General features: G+C 39.6%; 1 long non-coding RNA gene across 3 annotated transcripts; it reads right to left on the reverse strand.

Moving 5' to 3' along the window:
* Positions 1-8: 8 nt before the first annotated feature.
* On the reverse strand, positions 9-7,285 carry LOC127466194 (uncharacterized). Of its 3 annotated transcripts, none has more exons than XR_007902648.1 (4): positions 7,065-7,285; positions 1,985-2,045; positions 1,694-1,742; positions 9-134 (listed from the first exon to the last, which is right to left on the reverse strand). It is a non-coding gene; the product is annotated as an uncharacterized LOC127466194 (long non-coding RNA). The 3 variants fall into 3 exon arrangements; XR_007902647.1 differs by lacking the exon at positions 7,065-7,285 and adding an exon at positions 6,443-6,833; XR_007902646.1 differs by lacking the exons at positions 1,694-1,742; positions 7,065-7,285 and adding an exon at positions 6,443-6,833.
* Positions 7,286-10,470: the final 3,185 nt, after the last annotated feature.

The following is a 10,470-nucleotide window of genomic DNA, read 5'->3' on the forward strand; positions in this document are numbered from 1 at the left end:
TCTCATGAGGCAGAACTGCAGGTTCTTGCACATGCAAAGGTCTGACAGATGCCTTCCACTTGTGGCCTAAATTCTGGTCCAGCTGATCCCTCTTCTCTTGTGAGTTTTCCCTTAGGGCCCCAGTGTCAGCTTGCCTAGAGAAAAGAACACGTTGTTAGTATGCTGCTGATTTACTTCCTTCGGAGCAAGGCCACCACTCCAACCCAGGAAGCTTGAACATTGAGATCACATCCAACATTTAACACCAATTCCTCCAATCTATGGTAATTGTACAGCACAAAAACATCCTCTCATGTATGGAAACACACAGTGTACCTAATCTAATGTGATGAGTCTAAACATAATGTCAGGCTAAATTAGGGTATGGAGCACCACAGGACACGACACAACCTTCAGGTAAACTGAGGTGCTGCAGTGTGCATGGCTTAGTCAAATGCAAGTACACCTCCTGTGGCACAGTCAAATGTCCAAATGCTGGTAGAAAATAAAGCTGTCTCCAGAAGAGAAATCCTAATACTAAAATTTAATTCTCTTTTTGCTCCGGAGTCAGTAACAAAGTGTGGAAAACAAGTTTCTTACCTAAGTGCAAAATTAATTACTCCAGTGTAATTTTTAAATGTGAATTGAATATTATGAACTTTAATTATGAATATAGAGGTTGAATTTTTGTATAACTGCTGAAAAATGAAACAAGTGCAAACAAAATGTTTGCTAAAGCTAAAAAACTGGAAAATGGAAAATGAGTATCTCCTGAAACTAAGGCAGAAAAGGAAATTTAGAAAAGATAGTATTTTCCTTATTTTAAACTTGAACCTCTTTTACCCTGTCAGCACAAATGACAAACAATAGCCAAAAAGGCCTTATCTTAAAAATACTTTTGGGTTTATTCTAATTTTACACTCTACTTCTCTAGTCAGGAAATAGGCTTTTGCAGCTCCAAGCTTGTACTCTGCCACAAAACAGGTAATACATTTGTGCTCACCAGATAAAGACAAATTGGGAAAGAAATAGAAGTTGGTTCAGACAATTTCAAGTCATCTCACAAATTCAGAGTCAATTCTGTTTTACAAAACAGTATTTACTGAATCCTATTTTAACACTAGATGAAGGACAGTTTTGTGCAGTAAAAAATTATATAAACGACCATAAAGACAATGCTATTCAGATTTGGTTGTGTGGCATTAAAAGACTCAGCTGGTCTCCCCTAGTGAGTTCAATGTAAACAGAACCAGGCCTGTAAATAACTCCACTAATTTTAATGGAAATATTTACTAGATGAAGATTGCAGGCCTAAAGTATGAAATATTGTGTTATAACCAGCATTTTTCATTGTCAACATAACCCACGAAGAGCACAATTTTCTTCTAGTTAACCCATGCAAAAATTCTTCAGGCCTCCCTATTCATCTTCACATCCATAAGGCATAACATAAGACAGGGTAACAGATGCACTCAGGTGCACAGAAGAATCAAGGGCATGGCATGAAATGTCTCAAAGACATCAATCACATGCATTAGCTCAGCCAATTTGCAAAGTATACTATGAATTTTGCATGCAGATTGGGAGTGGGAGTGCTGGTGGAAGCAAACAGAACAGAGTACATCACTGATCTGACACATCTGCATATCCAAAACATGTAACCAATATATTGGTACATACATATATATATACATAAATATATATATAATATTACCCTGGCTCAGAAGCAATGAATGCTTCAGTAGTCCTGTCACCTTCCAAAACTGAGCAAAAGGAAATAAAGAATTACAGCAGAGAGAAATTCAGAGATGCCGCATTTGCAAACATGGAGATACAATTCAGAGATTACACACGTGTCTTCATATAGCTTCCACAAAATTAATCAAAAGTTTTGCAGTGCCACAGATAACAGGTCTGAGGAAAAGTGGTAGCTACATTCAACACTGTGAGTGGGTCCTCATGCAAAACATGCTTATCACATTATTTTGGAGAGATTCAAGCTTACTGTCCAGAAAGGAGGAAAAGAAAACAAGCTTCAAGCCCCAGGAGAACACAGTGGCAAGAACCTGTAAAGGTGTTACATTATTATCAATACCAAGAAGTCCACTAAGCTGCTTTACATCTGTTGGTGCATCATGTAATAATGTGCCCAGAATACAGCTGGTTTGGAAATGAGGCTCATAGGATTATGCAAGGATAACATACCACTGAAAGGAATTTATCATTTATAACCAAGCATCACAAAGTGAGAGAGACAGAACAGTTTTAAGTAATCTGAAAATATGACAATGACTTAATTACTAGTTTCATTCTAGATAACAAACCAGTCAACATCAAAAACATTAAACTCTTAGTCATCTTCAAACCCAAATCTCCCCCATCCCCATAATACAATGCCACAATTTCCCAAATGCAAGAGCCTTTGTGAAGCAACAGAACTGGGAAAGCTCACACCACATTCTCCAGCCCTGGCACACCACGACATTACAGCTTTGACTGTCAGACAACTTACACCGCTCAGCCTGGACTGCAAAGGAAGTGTAATTAAGAGTCTTTGTTGATACAAAGTGATATTCACTAAGGGTGAGTCTAGTACAGGAGTCTAACATGAACCTTTTTTTACTGCATCTGCTTTTGGTATTTAGCTATAGGAGCCTCCATATCTAAATGGTGGAGGGCAGAAAATACAAACCAGTCCTCCACATTTTTGAGAATCTCTCATTTAGAAAAGGGCTCAGCATTCCTAGAGGAGGTCTGTGTGGAGAGACAAGAGGCTCTGCACTCATGGGCCAGGTAAGCATGGGAAGAGCTCTGCTCTGTAGCTCAGCAGTTTCACACAATGGCCACAGTCACCCAGCACAACACCACTTACTGCCATGGGGGTGGGAATGTGCATCTCCATACTGGCACTAAGTATCTCCTATCTAAACGGACAAGTACATCTCTCTGTTTCCTTCTGGCTCCATTAGCCTGGGGCATACACGCTCAAGATTGCAATGTAAAGGCCAAAAAAACACTAAGCTGGGGAAAAAACCCTCCAAAGTCTCATCCCCAGTCTGTACACCCCCAGGCTCCCAAGCAATAACACAACAGGTTATTCTAACAAACCAGAGACAGGTAACAGTAATGTAAGCTTTTACATGAAAGTTAAACTATATATATGTACATATACACACACACGTTAAGAGGAGCCTGCCAGTGGAGTCAATGAGCAATTACAAAAATGAATCATTATGTATAGATGCCTATCAGAAGAATAACATTTTTGGTTGCCATAAAAAACAACCCCAAACCACTTCCTTCATTTGCCCCATACTCAGGATTTGACTAAATCTAGACAGAGGTAGAATGATTTGATTGAATGTCATACCTCAATAAATGAAAGTGACTTCAATCAACTATATGTGTCTGATTCTTATCTGTCTGATTTACAATTTCTTGACGATGCTTCAGGCCAACCCAAACAGTGCCACAAGACACTCCAACTTCAAAATAGTAGACTAGATAAGCTTTGCAAAAATGCATTAGCCAATATTTGAAAAATGTATCATTTGTTAAAGACCTGACCCCTGTGCAAAAGTTTCACCATAAAACATAAGTACAGTTATGTAAGCAACAACGTGTCCTGCACTAACTCACTGGCAAAAGAGAGCAAATGGAGTGGCTGTTTCTCATTTAACTTAAATTCCTTCTCAAGAACTACAAGCTACATTGGAAAAAGGCCTTCATCTTCATACCTGAGTATGACTCCTCCATAAAAGTCCTCACCATACAATAACAAAAACGCCCTCAAAATCAAGGCCAAAGTTTTGCAGTCCCTTTAGAGTGACCTCATGCAGGTATTTTGCCAGAAGAGGCTGTCTCCTTGTTAGGCCATTTTGAGTTTTGTCTTCCCACTCTCTCCATTGTACTAGCAGTACCACTGTACAGCCCCATATAAAACTGGATCAAGGACCTGACCTGGCTTGAAACAGATAATTATATGGCTTAAAGCAATTGTGAAATACTGTCTTTGCATATGACAAAATCCTGTTCATAAGCACAACCCTTGCCAATATGTTACTTTTTCAGCTATAAACTTTATGTGCCGAAACTATGTTTTCATTGTGTATTTGCCTGGCACTTGGCACAGTGGGATCCAAAAGCACTTCTGCAATGGTCTGCAAAAATGGGTAGTTTCTTCTAAACAGTATAGGTCTGCTTGAAACAACAACATAGGTTTTCCTACAATTTCAGAAACTTTAAAGATTCAAAGGCATCAGTTCCCCTAAGAGGTGGCAGCTGGAAGCCAAGTGGGATATGTTGGGCTATCTCAGGTCTCACTAGACACCTGTGTTTAGCCAACTGTTTAGCCAACTTAGAATCACACTCAAGTTCTCTACAGATTATAACTTGAGTCAGCACTTCACTTGCATGTAGACATCTCACTTTTATTAGGTATCTCAATCCTCATCTGAGTCCCACGTGTCTTTTTCTTTTAGAGGCTCCAGGACCCCAAAGGTTTTGAAGCCCTTAAATTGGCTTCAATATTGCAATACCAAGGAGACACTGACAGCACACCACCACAATGAAGAAACCCAATACTGGGGTAATTATATTACCAGTGGTTCATTTTTCTGATGAACACTCTATCTACTATCACTACTGAGCCAGTACAGCACACACTACTCATCAGGTAGTGACACATAAAGCATATTCCAAAGATTCTAAATGATAACTTGGGCTATGAAACTAGTTAAAAATCTTCAAAGACAAATGAAGAATAAAGGACCCTCTATAAACCAGGTAATTTAATGACCATGATGGCTGTACCCTAACAGTCATGCACAGCACATAAGCCACTACAAAGAAGTAGAGCTGTTCACTGCCTTGGTCTGAAGAGACAGATGATGGCAACTACCATTTGAGATGCACTACTGAAGCAAACGGTCCTAAACCCAAAGCATGTGCTAAGATGAAACCAATAATGAATGCTGAATGATGAGAGAATGCTTTCTCTCTCTCTCTCTCTCTCTCTCTCTCTCTCTCTCTCTCTCTCTCTCTCTCTCTCTCTCTCTCTCTCTCTCTCTCTCTCTCCCCCTCCCTCTCTCTCTCTCTCCCTCTCTCTCTCTCAAGAAAGAAAAAAGGCCTGATATACTTCAGAAGACAACTGAAGGTACAAAACCAGCAAGATATTTCACAAAGTATATGCCATGGCACATCACTGTTACGCCACAACACGTTTATCATGATGCGAGTCTTGGTTTTTCAGTTCTGTCTGTGAATGCCTGTTAACATTATCTGCCTCAATGGCAGCTATCTGTTTAGTCAGTTACACTAAATACAGCTTAGTTGTTGCACCCAATATGATAAAGCAAAGTGTCACTCTAGCTTAACAACCCCTGCATTATCACCTGGCTTTATCACAGAGTGAAATATGATAAAAGACGCTGCTTGCCAGTCCCTCAATCCCACCAGAATTTCTCTCCTCTCCTGCCTGCATGGCAACATACACATGGCAATGTTTTCATCTCTCATTCTCTCACTCTAAAAATGTTACCCCTCTCCCCATGAAAATCAGAAATAAATTCAACAGACCCACTCTAATTCTGCACTACCTAAACAAAGTTATGTTGATGGATAGATGTAGGCCAGTCAGTCATGGGTAACAGCAAAAGGCATGGACCCACAATAAAAATCAAATCCAATTAAAATTAAATTTCTTAGAGTAGCACAGGGGCCTTTATGCAGAAGGAAAGAATCTTGTGGGAAAGGGCAGAGGGAGGGATGTTTTCCTTTCCTTAGTTCAGAACACAAAAGCTCCTCCTCCATTCTGTTGCACATCAAAAATAAATTATAAAAGATAAAGCAAGTAGGAATACAGCCATAAAAATTATCTATTGCATGCCTGTCCTAGCACACAGGGGATTACCTGCATGGAATTAAAATGACTTCTACTCACTTGAGTCAACCAGTTAATGTGTTCTGTACTTACACACCGAATTCAATCATCAGAATATCCCAACAGTATAACGAGAGCCATCATATTACACAAATGGCAACCATTGCAGAGACAAAAGACAATACTTTCCAACACTGCTAACAAGGAAATCACAGTCACATTAAAAAAAGGTTAAAGAAGAATGATTGTTTTATCAATTTACTAAAAAAACCCCTACATTCCAGTCGCCATTCCTTTGATTCTTTTTCATCTATTTTTTTTCCTCATATGTTGTTGCTATTTCTTGTTGCTATTGCTACTGAAAACAGCTGCTTGCAGCTGAACAAAAATTAGGTAACAGAAGAAAAGCTATAAAATGAAACACTGTGAAAAACAGCTAGGTCACCTGGGTTTCTCAGGCAAGCACAAAATGAACACAGCTCATCTCTAAAGGAAAAAAAATCCTAAACCAGTTATTTAAATTAATTAGCATGCATATGCACACATTTCAATAGACATCTTTTCACTCAGAGCCACACTCACCGCTTGCTTCCAATAGTCACATCCAATTCTCTTACACTCCCAGCTAATAGCTCCTGCTGCTGTGGAAAAGGTCTTCGTGCAAGCCTGCACTCACAGTAACAGGCTTGCCAGGAAAATAACAAGATGAAAAGCTCTCGCACCACCCCTAGCCGAGAGGAACCCCGAGCCTGGCACCCTGAGCCACAACAACGGCACTGCAGCCCTCAGTCCAGAAAACAAGTATTTTCGAAAGGCACTGCCTTCTAATTCCAGTGTGCATGATGCCAACTGTGAAAACAAAAGCTGCTAAAAACAGCGCGTGTGTGCGAGCATATGCACACAGAGCATCTTAGCTGGTTTTAACTCACGTTTTTTCCCCCTATTCTCCCAACCCATCAGCAAACAGAGCAGTCGATTACACTAGGTAAAATAAAATCTTGTACCACGCATTGCATCGTTTCTAATTTGCTACTGTAGCTTCTGCTGATAGGGACAGAAGATGCAGCCTGTGCTCAAAGACCTGAAGAACAAAAGAAATACTGTATGAATTAATATTGCTAATTTCTGTTCAGAGCTGACCAAAAAAGGTAAATAAGACACACACTTCTCTCACGCTTTAACGCTAAAGACAAGACAATCTTACCAGGATTTACAGCTTTTTACCCATATTCACTGGATTTGTGAGCTTTGCATCCTTGCAAACGTGCCAGCCAGTCTGAAAGCCTCGCAGAACTGAATCTGTCTCAACCTCTGCGTCTCATTTACTGTAACACAGAGGATTTTCAAAGCCATGCCTCACAACAGCTGGCTTGTTTTTGCCTGCTTCCTATGATTGACAAGTTCATACAAGCTCCGTCAACTTTAACCTTGATAAGTGAAGGCTTAGTCTGTATTGTATGTTACATCACCAGAAACTTCTGACCTCAGGGAAAAGATCTCAGAGACTTCAAAGCTTTTCCTTTCCCCCACCCCCACTCCTGGATTTGGTTATTAAAAAAAAAAAAACCACCATAAAATTTAAAAGTCTTTTATTTTTAAGTGTTTTTCTTCTCATTTGTGAAAATCATGATCCGCATTTCCGCAGTTATAGCTCTGCAAGTTTTAAATATTTACAATGATTTTAAAAGCTCAGTGTGTTACTAGGCTCTTTTCTGAACAATGTTCAAATAACCAAGTCTTTAATTTTAGAAGAGTCTTCATCAACAGCCCTCCAGCTTCAATTTTTTTGCATGTGTTTTGTGTACAGGCGTTCTCTCTTGCAGGAGATTCTGCAGGGAAAGAACTAAATGCTTTCATGCTCCATGAGCAAATTGCCACCCCCACACTCCATCTTTAGAAACCAAAAGCATCGTGGCCTTCATCAGAGCAAAGCTCAAGATCCTCTCATTTTTTCTGCAAGAACACACTAAAGACTTAACAGAGAAGCTGTGGATGAGGTTTTAATATGTATTAAAAGATCATTTTAAAGATGACCACTTAAAGAGGAGAATGTTATTTAAACTGCATGCAAAATAACAGAGCAGTTAATAACCTCCTTTAAAATTTTTCTGCCTCCCAAAGCTGCCTATTTGATTTCAAGAGAGAGAGAGAATGACTTAAAGAAAACACACCCGTTTACACAATACAACACAACTGGTTAAGAGACTGTAGCAAGTCTGGTTGGCCTATGAAGAGAAATGGAAGTTATAGCTGTCACATTACTTTTTAGCACAAAACTTCACTCAAATTTACTGGCATAAACAGCCTCCTGCGTGACAGCAAATCATAACCATGCTGCCTAAGGGCTTACAGCAGAAAGTGAACATTTCACAGGCTAGCTTTTAGTACCAGAACACCATAAAGCCACTCCATATGTCAGAAACATACAGACTGCTCCACTGAGGAGACAAATCAGTCACCTATTTCCAGTGATGCCTTTCATCAAATAAGGGAAAATAAAATCTACAATACATCAGCACATGATGCTTGTATGACTAACTACAGGAGACTATATCTTACATTATGTCTTATCTCCCTACTCAACTGTAATCATTAACAGGGCCATAAGAATATAGCTGGCTTTCAAGCAATGCAACAAAAATGTACGTCTTTAGATGGTTTTCATTCTAATCTTCTTTACAGGAAAAGCAGTAAAATCAAACCAGAACACAAAAATGAACTACTCTGTTTCTCTCTCCACAAACTTTTTTGTGTGCTGTTCCTTTCACTCACTCCCAATTTCAGTAGCTTCAGAATCATGTTTAGGACTTCTTCCAGCTTCTCATTCTTGGAAACACATTTAGGGGCAGGGGAAGAAACTTTCTATAAGAAGAAACTACTCTCCAACACTTCCTTTTATCAGCCCATGATGGCCTCATATACCCCCAGCTGTCACTGCATGCACAGTGGAGAACAGATGTGCCAGAAGCAATTGAGCAAAAGTAACTTTACTCTGTAATAGGAAGCTGGAAGTAGAAAAAAGGGGATCTATGAGGTGGGGTGGCCACCTTCAAGTTTAGAAATGGGTATTCAAAACTCAGCTAACAAAAGTAGACGGAGAATCCATACTTTCAAGGGTGCAGAGAATGAACAAATTGGATGGGGGAGAAACAGGGCTGCATTACTGCAGCTACTGTAAACCAAGCATAGGCTTTGGAGGCAGTCCAGCACCCATTTAATGAGATCCAGCAGCTGCTGGTGAGCCAGAGCGGAGCATCACACCAACCTGCAGGACGAACACCTGACAGCCCCTGGGATGAGTGCTGCCAGGAGACCGAGGAACGGGGAGGCAATGGCAGGAGCCTGCAAGTTTTAACACTCTCATTTAGCCGCAACCAACCCCAAATCCTGAAATAATGCATTTGTGATGCTTTGAAGAACCACACATCTCTCAGCTCAAGCAACCTGAAAGTTTTAAAATGGACAACAAGAGGAAGAAAAAGACTTCAAGTGCGACAATATATCATGTGACTTCTGCCTTGACCCTGAGGCATGAGAAGAATCTGGTCCAAAACTTTGCTACTTGGAGAACTATCCTGTGCCAGTGGCTATACGTATTTAGACAAATCGTTCTTGAAAGATCAAGCATCCACACTGTGGTATTTAATTTTGAAAAGGGCATTTACATACATGAGATGAATATTTTTAAAAAGAACAAGCCAGATGGTATAATGCTAAGAGATAACATGCAACTGAAGATACAATATATGAAACTCAGGGAAAATGTGTAACACTTACCAAAACACCCGACCACTCTTTTCTTTCCCACTCGCTGTTCCCTCCAAAGGTTGAATTAAATAGCAATTAAAAGGACATCCACCAATGAACTAAAGTCCTACCCAAATGAGGAAAATCCACACCTAATCGAACTAATCTAGCAAACCAGATATATAAACAAAATAAGATAAAAAAAGCTTAGGAAAAAAAAAAAAGAAAGAAAAAGCTGATGTACAAATTCTTAAGGGTGTTAGAACAAAAAAAAAGAAAAAGAAAAAACCCAGTGTTTCAAACACAGGTATCTGTTTCAAACAGACTATAGGGACAAAAGTACAGTTGTAACAATACAAAGCAAATAAGGCCACAGCAAAAAATGGACATGGACTCCCCTTCACACCTCCATGAGCAAAGAATGGCCTATGCAGGAATCATTCTCAGATGCTGCATACCACTGAAAGTGGGTAGTCATGAGTTACCTGGACTATATGATAATTACCCGAAACTTCCATACGAAATTGCTGAAATAGTAGCTGTGATGCACAACTGATACTTGGGCAACTGCTTGAGTAAAGTGACACCTGCAATGTTTGGGGAGGGAAGGTGTGAGGGTGCTGAAGAGACAGAATGAAAGAAAGCAAGAATAAAAATATTCATTATGAATCTGCAGAACTTCAGAACTATAAGCTTTACATCTAAATTAAGGAAAGAAGTAGAAATTTTATAAAGAGATTCAGCAGCTGCACTAACTAGCGCATAAAAATGACAAAGAATAATTTGGGCAGAAAAGTTGTGTCTTGGATGCATTAATAATCTTAGAGTCACTACACATATGGATAACAGTGATCTAGATGACA

Source organism: Manacus candei, unplaced genomic scaffold (genome assembly GCF_025592945.1).
Source record: "Manacus candei isolate 608988 ecotype Guabito, Panama unplaced genomic scaffold, ASM2559294v1 h1tg000640l, whole genome shotgun sequence".
Taxonomy (NCBI): Eukaryota; Metazoa; Chordata; class Aves; order Passeriformes; family Pipridae; genus Manacus; species Manacus candei.